General features: G+C 34.4%; 1 long non-coding RNA gene across 1 annotated transcript; it reads right to left on the reverse strand.

The window, feature by feature from the left end:
• Nucleotides 1-2,763: 2,763 nt before the first annotated feature.
• LOC133186100 (uncharacterized) lies at nt 2,764-11,738 on the reverse strand. The gene is made up of 3 exons (XR_009721003.1): nt 11,558-11,738; nt 2,946-3,073; nt 2,764-2,850 (listed from the first exon to the last, which is right to left on the reverse strand). It is a non-coding gene; the product is annotated as an uncharacterized LOC133186100 (long non-coding RNA).
• Nucleotides 11,739-12,771: the final 1,033 nt, after the last annotated feature.

The following is a 12,771-nucleotide window of genomic DNA, read 5'->3' on the forward strand; positions in this document are numbered from 1 at the left end:
ATTTCAAGCATCTTTGATGATTAGTTGTTGAGAAAACTGCAACGAAAAATTGTTACGGACAGACACACAGACAGACACACAAGGGTAAAACAGTATACCCCCTCTCCTTCAGAGTCGGGGGTATAATTATAACAAGTGTCACTTACTACTGCAAATGATCAATAAAAGATCTCTCATTACAAATTTTACCTGTTATTAATCTACAAAAATTTTCTTGATAAATATCCTTGGTAAATAATAATTTTTATATAATTTAACATCTACATCCCTACTGATAAAAATGCTTCCATATATTGAAAGTTGCTATTCAAATTTATAATAAAGTTGTTGAATAAAATCCACATATGCCTGGTATTTGACAACAGATAGCTTGAAATGGACAAAGTCTTTTTCACATCCTCTGTTTCTCAAATGCTTTTCCAAATTAAATAAATAACTTTTACTTTATAATTTTTATAGAGTACTGTAACTGAATGTCTTGAATTTAAACACTCTTTTTTGAAGTGTTTCTCTCAAAGGTTGGCAGCCTTGATCTGTAAAAAAAAAAAAGAAAAGAAAAATCTCTATTAATCTCTAAAAATTAGAACAAACATAATTGAAAAATTTACTTTGCTATAAAATAATTACAAAATAACTTACGCACATGTATAAAAAACAAATCCCCCTAAATGACACATTTCTTAACGGACATAAAATCTTAAATGAATGGAATCTTTGATAATGATGTTCAACACACTCAGTTGTCGAAGCTAAATTAAGCATCTAAGTTAAAAAAAAAACATAGGTAATCAAAGATTACAAAGCTCACCTCGACGAATGTTATCTACATGTAAGGCAAATTTCACATCATATTTTTTTCTAGTTAGGGTACATCCCAAGATCAATATCCATGCAAGTTTGGTTTAATTATAGACCTGCTCAAAAAACTTTTGACCTGTTTAGTAATCAAGAAGATTTTGGTCAGTTCCAACATCCAAAGCAAGTCTGGAAGTTTCATCCTTAGATGCACCATCTATGCAAGTTTAATCATAATAGGCCATAATATTATATAGCTACTCCAAAAAAATTACCCTGGTCACTCATCTGGAAAATGTACGTCAGATTCAGAATCCAAAGCAGGTCTGGAATTGTCCATCCCTAAATACATCATCCATGCTAATTTGGTTAAAATATGGCTAAAATTCACTCATGTGGAAAATCTAGGTCAGATCCAGCATCCAAATCAGGTTGGTTAGTGTACATCCCTAGATGCATCATCCATGAAAGTTTGGTCCAGGTAGGGCTTATAGTTACTTGGGAACAGGACTACTCCTAAATCTAAACCTGGTCTCACATGTGGAAAATCTAGGTCAGATCCAGCATCCGAAGCAAGTGTGGTAGTGTCTATCCCTAGATGCATCATCCATGCAAGTTTGGTCCAGGTAGGGCTTATAGTTATTTGGGAATGGACCTGCTCCTAAAACTTTAACCTGGTCACTCATCTGGAAATTCTAGGTCAGATCCAGCATCCGAAGCAAGTGTGGTAGTGTCCATCCCTAGATGCATCATCCATGCAAGTTTGGTCCAGGTAGGGCTTATAGTTACTTGGGAATGGACCTGCTCCTAACACTTTAACCTGGTCACTCATCTGGAAAATCTAGGTCAGATCCAGCATCCGAAGCAAGTGTGGTAGTGTCCATCCCTAGATGCATCATCCATGCAAGTTTGGTCCAGGTAGGGCTTCTAGTTACTTGGGAATGGACCTGCTTCAAAAACTTTAACCTGGTCACTCATCCGGAAAATCTAGGTCAGATCCAGCATCCGAAGCAAGTGTGGTAGTGTCCATTCCTAGATGCATCATCCATGCAAGTTTGGTCCAGGTAGGTCTTATAGTTACTTGAGAATGGACCTGCTCCTAAAACTTTAACCTGGTCACTCATCTGGAAAATACAGGTAAAATCCAGCATCCGAAGCAAGTGTGGTAGTGTCCATCCCTAGATGCATCATCCATGCAAGTTTGGTCAGGGTAGGGCTTATGGTTAATTGGGAATGGACCTGCTCCTAAAACTTTAACCTGGTCACTCATCTGGAAAATCTAGGTCAGATCCAGCATCCGAAGCAAGTGTGGTAGTGTCCATCCCTAGAAGCATCATCCATGCAAGTTTGATTCAGGTAGGGCTTATAGTTATTGGGAATGGACCTGCTCCTAAAACTTTAACCTGGTCACTCATCTGGAAAATCTAGGTCAGATCCAGCATCCGAAGCAAGTTTGGTAGTGTCCATCCCTAGATGCATCGTCCATGCAAGTTTGGTCCAGGTAGGGCTTATAGTTACTTGGGAATGGGACTTGCTCCTAAAACTTTAACCGGGACGCAGACGCTAACGCCGACGCCGGGGTATAGCATAAGCTCATCTCGACTTCGTCGAGGTGAGCTAAAAAAATAAAGGCTTAAATAGTACATGCAGGATCATATGATCCTGTCCACATTTTTGACATAGAGAAATAAAATTGTTTATCTAGATGCACCCTCTTTCTTCTCTTATGCAGATTTTCCTTATATATATGCATACAAGTTATTAATCCTAAAACACTTTTTGACCCGAGAACAGCTGCAAGATAATTTTCAATAGGTTGCTTCCCCTTATGTGCATGTGCTCCTTTTCATGAAGTTTCTTTACTTAAATTTCTCAAGATTTTTCAGATTAATTTTTTGGTTAACAAATAGTACTGTGTCATACAAAACTCACAACTCCTCTCATATTTTACCTTATCTTCCTTTTTGTTAACAAAATCCACTTTTCCAACATCTCTCTCTGCAGTGAGTCTATCATTAAGTCATTAACTTGTCTTGCTCCAATACAAAAGTTTTCCTACACAACAGGTATATAAAAAAATAACAATCATCATTGTAAGTTGATATGATAATATTAAATGTACATAATTTATTGAAAAAAATGATTCTAACCTGGACAACTTTTAGCTTGGTTGGTTTTGTTATCATCTCTGTTGGCATAATATAATCTGAACTTTCTAATTTACCCTTCTATCAAGTGGCTATAGTTGCTCGACACATACATATTTTTTATCCATTTCCTGAAAAAATAAAATTCTAATTTACTATGTGTATTAAAATGTTATTCCTTTTAAAAAGAAACTTACACTAGTGATTCAGGGGACCTAGGTTCAAATCCTGGTTTGGTCCATCCCATATTTATTTGGTGCCATTGATCACCCCTCGACTTGCAGGTAAAAGGTTTGCCAGGGGTAAGAAGAACTTGAGTTGTGTCTTCAAGGGCAAATACAATTTAAGGAGGGAGGAACATGGCAATCACGCAGGCTTGATCACCATTGCCAGATCACTCAGTTAATAAACATGCTAAAGCACCTGATTAGTGATTCAGAGGGCTGGGTTCAAATCCTGTTCTTGCTTATTGCATTTTCCTATTACACACCTAATGTCAATGGCAGAGAAATTCCAGAACTTTCCTGTCATTTATAAACAAAATATTTTGGTGACTAATTGTTGAGTTCAGCTATATGGTACATGTTAAATTTAACTTTTTACCTCAAAAGCTAAGAACATACAAATTACAGTTTTCTTAGAGACTGTAGGCAAACTGGATACATTTCCTTTGTCTGACATGGAAATAAACTCCCATATTCTTGACAGGTTTTCTTAATTTTTCATTGAAAATAACAGCCTAAAATATGATTTTTTAAATCTTGTTTACCTAAGAGTTATGCTCCAATACACCTTATTTGACCAAGTTATAGTCATTAAAGGAATCTATTTCTCAAATTAAAGAAATTGTAGGCTCCTTTCATTTACTAATTCTTGACCTTAATTAAGAAAAAACTGCAACAAATATGTTTCAAAAATTGACAGAAAAAGCGACATCGGCCATACGTATGGAACAGCGTCCAATCATAAAATTATGTATTATCTAAAATATGGTTGAAACGATGTCAGAGACAAACTAATTATTCAAAGATCTAAAAATTATTAGAATATATTTAGGTCATTGAGTTGAAATTGGTATATAATATATGATTTTTCAAAGGAGAGTACAATTTCAAAGACAGTACAAAAAATGGAAAACTACTGTTACTGTTATTTGATGAAAATAGCATAGCTCTATTCATGACATGATTGTATAATAGTGTTGTACTTTGCATGCACTATGCCTATATAGTAGTCAGGCATAGTGCATGCAAGGTACAACACTACTGTTATTATTATGCTGACTGTTGTATAAAAATGACAATATTATCTCCATTTCCAATGTTTCATCACCTCTTACATTCATATTAGTACACCCCTATTATGATGTCACGTTGTGCTACATGTACATCATAATCTTTTTTCTTTAATTTTGAATGTTCCATGTACAGATACATTGTAGTTTCAGAGAATTTTAGTTGAGTGAAGGGGAAAAATTGCAAGAAACTATTTTAGAAAATTATTTTATTTTTTTTCTTTAAATGTAAAATATTTGAAACTAAGTTTATATATATTATAATACAGTGCTTTAGATAATGGCGTCTGTGGTGTAATTGGTAGCGAGTCAGACTGACGATTTCGGCGTCGTGAGTTCGATCCACGGCGTGGGCGCTGTTGGATTTTCTTCAGAAAAAGAAGCCATGCACTAGCTATTTTGGCATAGTATGCTTACGATATATAATTCCTTAGAACACTATGCGAAAATAGTTGGGTATTGATTACATAGAGACAAACTGACAGGAAGCATAATAATATGTAATAAATAAAACGCAACATCAGACTTGGCTCTGCAGCTATATACAGGAAGTGTGCATACTGATGACATTCTTAAATTATTATTTATTGAATTTTAAAAAATTACTCCATTATGGTCTATATGTAAATATCACACACACACTAGCAGTGTGGCCAAACCAAGAAAAAATTGTGTGTGCACCACAAATACTTGATAATCATAGGTAAGAAGAGATAACAGAGCTCACCTCAACGAATGTTGTCTTTAAGTAAGGCAAAGTCCCACACTAAACTAATAATCTAGTAGTCTGCATCCCTAGATGTAACATTTATGCAATTTTAGTCTAATAGGGCTTGCAGTTACTTGGGAATGGGCTTACCTAAAAAATTTAAACTAGTCACTCATCCAGAAAATGTAAGTCAAATCCACCATCTGAAGCAAGTTTGAGAGTGTTTATCCCATGATGCATCATCATGCAAGTTTGGTCCAGATAGCCCTTATAATTTCTTGGTACTTGACCTGCTAAAAATCTTTAAACCTGGTCACTTATCTGGAAAATGTAAGTCAGATCCAGCATCTGAAGCAAGTCCAGTAGTGTGCATCCTTAGATACATCATCCATGCAAGTTTGGTTAATACCAGGCTTATAGTTACTATGAAATGGAATCTGCTCCAAAAACTTTTAACCTGGTCACTCATCCGGAAGGAAAATGTAGGTCATATTCAGCATCTAAAGGAAGTCAAGTATAGTGTGCATCCTATGATGTATCATTCGTACAAGTTTGTTCAACCTAGGGCTTATAGTTACTTGGAAATGAAACCTGCTCCAAAAAATTTTATACTGGTCACTCATCTGGAAAATGTAGGTCACATTCAGCATCTGAAGCAAGTCAAGTAGTGTGCATCCTAAGATGTATCATTCGTACAAGTTTGGTCAATATAGGGCTTATAGTTACTTGGAAATGAAACCTGCTCAAAAAACTTTAATCTAGTCACTCATCTCTAAAATGTAGGTCAGATCCAGCAATTTAAGCAAGTCTGGTAGTGTGCATCCTTATATGTATTATCCATGCAAGTTTGGTCAATATTATAGGGCTTATAGTTACTTGGAAATAGGGTTGGATACCGTTAAGGATGAAACAGTACGATACCATACCGGTATTTTTAGAACGATACGGTATTTTTAACGATACGGTACTATACCTCGATAAATGAGAATAAGGGCTCATTCTGTAACAAATGTGCTTTCATCAATCTTCAACCATTCAATGTTATAATCTAAAATGAGCATATAAACTATGTTATATTTCAGTCTTTTAATAAATCATCAACAAAACAAATAAATTGAATCTCAAACAAATCAATTTAACTAGATACAGCTGACCGCTTCACCCGGTTGCCACTTGCCAGGACCCATTTTGTTTGGTTGCACTAAACGACGAAACATTAAAAATGGATAGAGATGCACATCACATTTTTGCGACATTTTGCATTTTTTATTTACAATTATTATTAGTTTTTTATAAATAAAATTAAAACACGATTAATGTGAATGTTTTTTTTTAATTTTTAAATATACGTATTGATTTACCTCGAATATCGCCAGTCAAAAGGAAGTATCGTACTAAGCATCCATTTCGTTTATTAGCCTACCCTTTCAATGCGCGGATAATTTTATTTTAGCGAGTCTGGAATCTCTTTTTTAAAAATCATTTTGAATGTATTAAAATGTTTCAAAGACTGAGAAATACCGTTATTAGTACCGGTATTAAATGAAAAGGTATTTTACCGGTATTTTTGAAGTAACTATTCGTTTCGGTATTGGTACCGAGTACCGGTATCCAACCCTACTTGGAAATGCTCCCTTTAGCTGAATTTGCAGCATCTGAAACCTTGACTGGTACAATGAAACATACTAGAAGCAACCTTCATGCATCTCTGATTAATATAGGGCATACATGTAGAAGTACAGTTGACCTTCTGTATTTCGAACACGAATATATCTCAAATACCATAGATATGTCGAAGTCATATTTTGAAGTCCCATCTGCTTATTCCTTACTAAGTATTTTACCCTGAATATCTTAAATCCTCGGTTATCTCAAAGTATTTTCTTTGTCCCTTTGAGTTCGAGATAACAAGGTTTGACTGTACTTGAAAAGAAATCTGCTCCAAAAACTTTAACATTGGATGCGGACGCCTGTACTGATGGTATTACATAAACTCCCCAACTTCGTTGAGGTGAGCTAAAAATTCAAAATCCATATTCTTGACGTTATCATGAAACTAACTTAATGTCATACTGGGCTGTGCAGCTTGTATATACAATCTATTCACACCTATAATTTTTGTAAAATAGTGTATATTGTTTAATTTTTATATATTTACTAAATCATGGTCTATATCAAAATTATGTTGTATACACTTGGCAGTGTGGTCAATATCAAGAAAATTATGGCATTTGTCTATGAACTTTCTGGACAACCCTCATACAAGTACTCTTTTAACTCAAAAATCTTTATTAAGGTCATGAAATACTGAATTTTCATCTAGAATGTCACATTGATCTGCAAAACTCAAAGGAAAAAATTTGGTGGAACAATTTGTTGAATGAAAATGTATCAAACAAAAATCTAGCATAAACCCATTATTAAGGTGACCAGAGATATATGTATGATCCTTGAAATTTAAAATCTTTATTAAGGTGACCAGGTATTCAGGGTTGTCCATAAGAACTGAAATAGAAAGAGGACATTTTAAAAGTGGAAGGTTATCTTGGATTCCTCTGCTAGTGAGGGTTGAGGGGGCAATGCCAGAATAACTGGGGGATTATGTCAATACAAGCGGCGAATATTTACCTGGCCCCTGAATCTTGAGCACAACCGTGGGTATTCTGCATTTAAGCAACATGTGTTTCCTCACTATTCCTTAACATTGAAGAATAAAACATCCTTATAAATAAAAAATCTAGCTTACATGCATTAACCCATCATTAAGGGGACCAGAGATATATGCATGATTCTTGAACTTTAAAATCTTTATTAAGGTGACCAGGTATTCAGGGTTGTCCATAAGAACTGAAATAGGAAGTGGACATTTTAAAAGTAGAAGGGTGTCTTGGATTCCTCCTCTAGTGGGGTTTGAGGTAGAAATGCCAGAATGACAGTGGGATTAAGTCATTACAGACAGGGAATTTCCCTGGCCCCAACGTCTTGAACACAACCTTGGATATTCTACATTTAAGCATGTAAAACATTAATCAATTACATTTAAGCAACGTTTCCTCACTTTTTCTTAAAACTGATGAATAAATTAATCCTATAAATCAAAAATCTAGCTTACATGCATGAAACTATCATTAAAGCTGACATGAATTCTTAAAAGCGCAACATTTGCATCAATGTACGACTTGTTTCATACCAACTAGCCATATTCTGCAATATTTCTTTCAGATACCTTGTCTTATTGTAACAATGTATACCCCAATGCCCTCGTTACACTTGAGTGAGTTTTTGGTTTGGCTATCGACGCGTGCACATCTCCGATAGTAAAGTATCTTGGAACACACGAATTGATGAAAACATTTCAAGACCATAGCAGATAAAAACAGTCATAAAGATATTTATAAGTATCGTTTTGAATAATATAAATGCAAGTTTGGAAGAAAAAAACATAGTTGTGCATGTTCTTTAAAAGCATGCCAATATACAGATATATAGCATAATTAACTTGGAATAATTCACAGTAAAACTTGTACAAACAATCTGCAATTATCTATTGTAAGAATGAAACAAACAACCAGCGTATTTGATATGCATGTCCATATGCAAATATAATGATGCATACCGAGAGAACGTGTCGAACGCTGTAAACTTATTCATACCTCCAAAATAGACCACTGTACTCGTTCGAAGATGTGCACATGCCGAGTGATTTACACCTTGTATTTCATTGAAATATGCAACACAGAAAAGTAATAAACTCTATAAATACTCAACAGTAAACACGTTGTCATGTCATCATACAGCCTACCACTTTACCTGAAAAATCTTTGACAAGCTAAAAAAATGCTCTGGAAAAATGGGAGGGGGCAACCCCAATCCACGCGTTCTACAGACCTGTCTTTTATGGTTGATTTTGTAACTAAAGGATTTTTTTAAAGAATGGCTGGCTCTCCCCACTCTCATCCAACGATACTGTATTGTATACTCAAATATTTTTCTTCCAAAAATGATAGTATGAATGGAATCTGTCCTCCCCCTGACTACGGATATTTTTCAATCCCTGTTTTCCGCAGCACAGTTAAGGTGTCAAATGGAAATATCGGCGAATTTTTTAGATAGAAAATACATTCTTTACAAGGATGGGCTTTTCTTTTTAGGACTTTACTATTATCGGACAAATGCAATGTGGTTGAAAACTAAATGTTGAGGACGATTAGATTTCTTATTAAAACTTGTCACGTGATGTGGCAGTCACGTGATTTTAGCAAATATACCTGAAGTATTGAGGTCATCTATAAATTCTAATATTGCAAGGGCATAACCAAGTTAAAAATCTAAGTTTAACATATAATTATTTTCAGCACTCTTTGTAGTTTGTGAAAAGTGCTGCGAACCTATATAGATTCTACTATCTTATTGCTAAAACTACATTTGTTAGACCGTATGTTGAATATTTTGCTGGTCAAGTACATTAAATGTAGATATAATTAATTCATTTACAAGATTTCAACAGGTTCGCAGCACTTTTCAAATATCTTCATACTTCTTGAGTTTATGTGTAAAAGCTTGTCATAATTCATTGAGGCTATGCCCTTGCAATATATCGATTTATTAAGACCCTTCTTTTACCCTTCAATGAATCTGCATACAAATATACGACAGTATCGCTTGTCTATGGAATGTACGGGAAGTATATGAATAAAATCATAAAACAGACATCGCATCCAAGTTAATGGATTCTTATATATCTACAATTTATATTTTATTTAATTATAAAATACATTTTTCATTGTATAAATATAACTTGATCCGCCTCTCACTGCATACAAACTGCGTCAAATTTTCCGATATGACGTCACATTGACAAGTGCATTGCGATCAGTGAATTGTTTAAAAATTGCTGTGTGGGATTTAACCAACGACAATAATGCATGCACTAGTTAGAATTGATGTAGTTTAAAGCTATTCATAACTTTATAATAGCAAATCATTTTATTTTGTGGTAATTTGAAGAACTTATATTTTTGTGTGATGTCATAGTAAGCATTTCCCGTATAAATTAGACCCCGCCTCCTTACTGCAGCCTTAACTGTGCTGCGTCCTTCTTCATTTTTTCCATAAGTATTTTGGTATTTTTCTGCATCCCTCCCAATTTTTAAGTGCCTAAAGTTTTTTTAGTTTTTTTTTGGCTTATCAATCATTTTACTACCCCCCGCTCCCCATCGCATATACGCATTTTGAGAAATGGTGCTACGTGCCTGTTTTATATGTATGTATAGGAAGCCTTTCCAGGTTGAAAATTTTCCTTAGATAATATAAAATTTGATACCTATACAATTTCTTGTATTTTAAGAGAATCTGTAAGGATTACTTGAAACCCTAACTGCAAAATTGTGGATAAATATTTTTTTGCATTTTCATACAAGTATACACACACACACACACACACTCTCTCTCTCTCTCTCTCTCTCTCGTGTAAGCATACGTAAGAGCAATAAAGCGTACAAAATCTGATGAACTACAAGCAAGTTAAAATCATTGGAAATGCTTTACAAGGGCAGATCAAGGAATTTTTCCGGAGGTGGGTGGATCAAACCTGCTGAAAAAAAATGTCTCATTTTTTGACAAGCCAAAAAATAAACAAACAAAAATAAAACAAAAAACAAACAACACACCTAAACACCCAAAAGGGGAACTAAACAATTGTGAAAACTATATTTCACGGAAATGGAAACTGTGCACCATTCTCACGAACTTTCCAGAGGGAACGAAGTCATTTTTTTGTTATTTTATACCTATTATAAAAATTTTAGACAAGAAGAAAACAATATTAAAATTTAAAAAAAAAACTTTGGGGGGAGGGGGCACTCTCAGAGGCACATTACTTTCATATAATTATATACTAAAAGTGTAATACATATACTAACTCAGCTTCAATTTAAACAAAAACATGTACTGTAGATTATTTTATATACACATAATTATGTCTGTTCTTGTTGGTAATTGTATCAATCATGCTTGTCATTTGTGATGCCTGAAAGGGACCCGATTTGAAAATAATCTATGTACAGAAACAAATTGTTCAGTGTGTGTAAATTTACGATATATTAGTTTTAGTTTTATATCTAAAACAGTTGAAGCCAGTTCATTGTACGTATTTAAATATATTTGATCAAGGAAAATCCGAATTTTTTTCCGACATTTGTTAAAAATATATTGAAGAATGTATTATACATATTCCACCCCCATCCCCCTCCTTTCATTTTCTTTAAAAGATGTAAGATCCGTAACAAGAATGTATGTAATGAATTGACGCTTAGAGCAAAGTGATTTTTATTCCCTGTGACTTTAAAATATATTGTAAACTTAATGGATATAATGAATTACACTTATAATGAAGCAAAATTCTCCATCCCTGGCACTTCGTTATAAGCATGTTTTACTGTAATTCTTACAAAATTTTGTGATTAAATATCAGGAAAAAGATGACTTTTGGTCACAAAACTCACCTGAATGGGATTGCATGCATAATTTTATTTTAAATTTCTTCAACACTAAATATTCTAATGGTTAAATTTCATCAAACAAACAGCCCTAGGAATCAACACTTTAAATTACCTCAATTAAACACCAAATCATCCTTCCATTCTCATAGTTGTACAACACTTCTTCTTCATGTAAGTCCTTTCTTGTCAGCATGTATATGCAACTGTTTTCTTTTACCAAAACTTTTAATTCGATCCATTGATTGATTTGTTTCATTTTCATTGTTGACATCTGTAGGGAAATAAAAGTTTCATAATTACATGTATTTTAATCAAACTCAAAAGTACTTCTCTTAACAGATTATTAATCACTCTAAATGTTTTCTTTAACATGAAAATAAGTCATAACAAACACATTTTTAAAATATTTTAATCTGTAATCTACTGTAGTAGAAAAGGAATGTATAAAGAAAATAAAAGGTTGGAATCAAACTAAGGACACCTGTTTCACAAGTCATTGTTCTAACCACTGAACTATCAAGGCTGATTCATATAGTCTAAACTACTATTTTGTTCACTCTTTCAACAGTCTTTGATCTCAAAGACACGTAACAAGTTCACCTATCTGGAATTAATCACAAGCCCCCACCCCCACCCCCCATCACACCTTTGTTCGAATTAAAGGAAGCTTTAAACACTGCTCACTGAAGAGTTCTACATTTAGTATAGGTATCTCTCAATACCTCAAAGTATGCAGGACTGCAATCATGTGTTGTGGGTTTGTGTTCAGTAAAGTGTGCAGAGTTATGCCTAGGTCACATTTAAGCTGATGGTCAGGCAAATCAAATTTTTGTCGTATCGTCGGCTTAAAAACATGATCAGCCGACAGTAGTATCGAGCGACGTGGAGCAGTCACATTAATTCCTAAGAACACTGATAATTTTCAAATATTAGATAATTCTAAGTTGGCCAACAGTCACCCAATCATCGTTCACTAAGCCACAGTTTGATTTTCACCATCAGCCAACATTTACAAAAACCCAATTCCAATAATGTTGACCCATCCACGACCGACTTTAAGAACTGTCTACCAATGTTCAGATGATGATTGAAGGTTGGTCGACAGACTATTGCACGACTGCTTCAATTGAAGGAATCGGCCACCAACGCAGAGAAAATTATAACATGGCCCAACAGACACAAAATTGGTAGGTTGACAAAAAAAGAGGTCAAAATCAGGCAAGACAATGGCAGATGAACAGATGACTGTTGCCTGAAGAAGGTATTTTTGCCTCAAAAACTGTCGCCCGTTGATCTTTTTTTGGAAAGTGACTGGGGTTTTTGAAA

Source organism: Saccostrea echinata, unplaced genomic scaffold (assembly GCF_033153115.1).
Source record: "Saccostrea echinata isolate AGI-Se365-2 ecotype Australia unplaced genomic scaffold, CSIRO_AGI_Sech_v1 ptg000012l, whole genome shotgun sequence".
Classification (NCBI taxonomy): domain Eukaryota; kingdom Metazoa; phylum Mollusca; class Bivalvia; order Ostreida; family Ostreidae; genus Saccostrea; species Saccostrea echinata.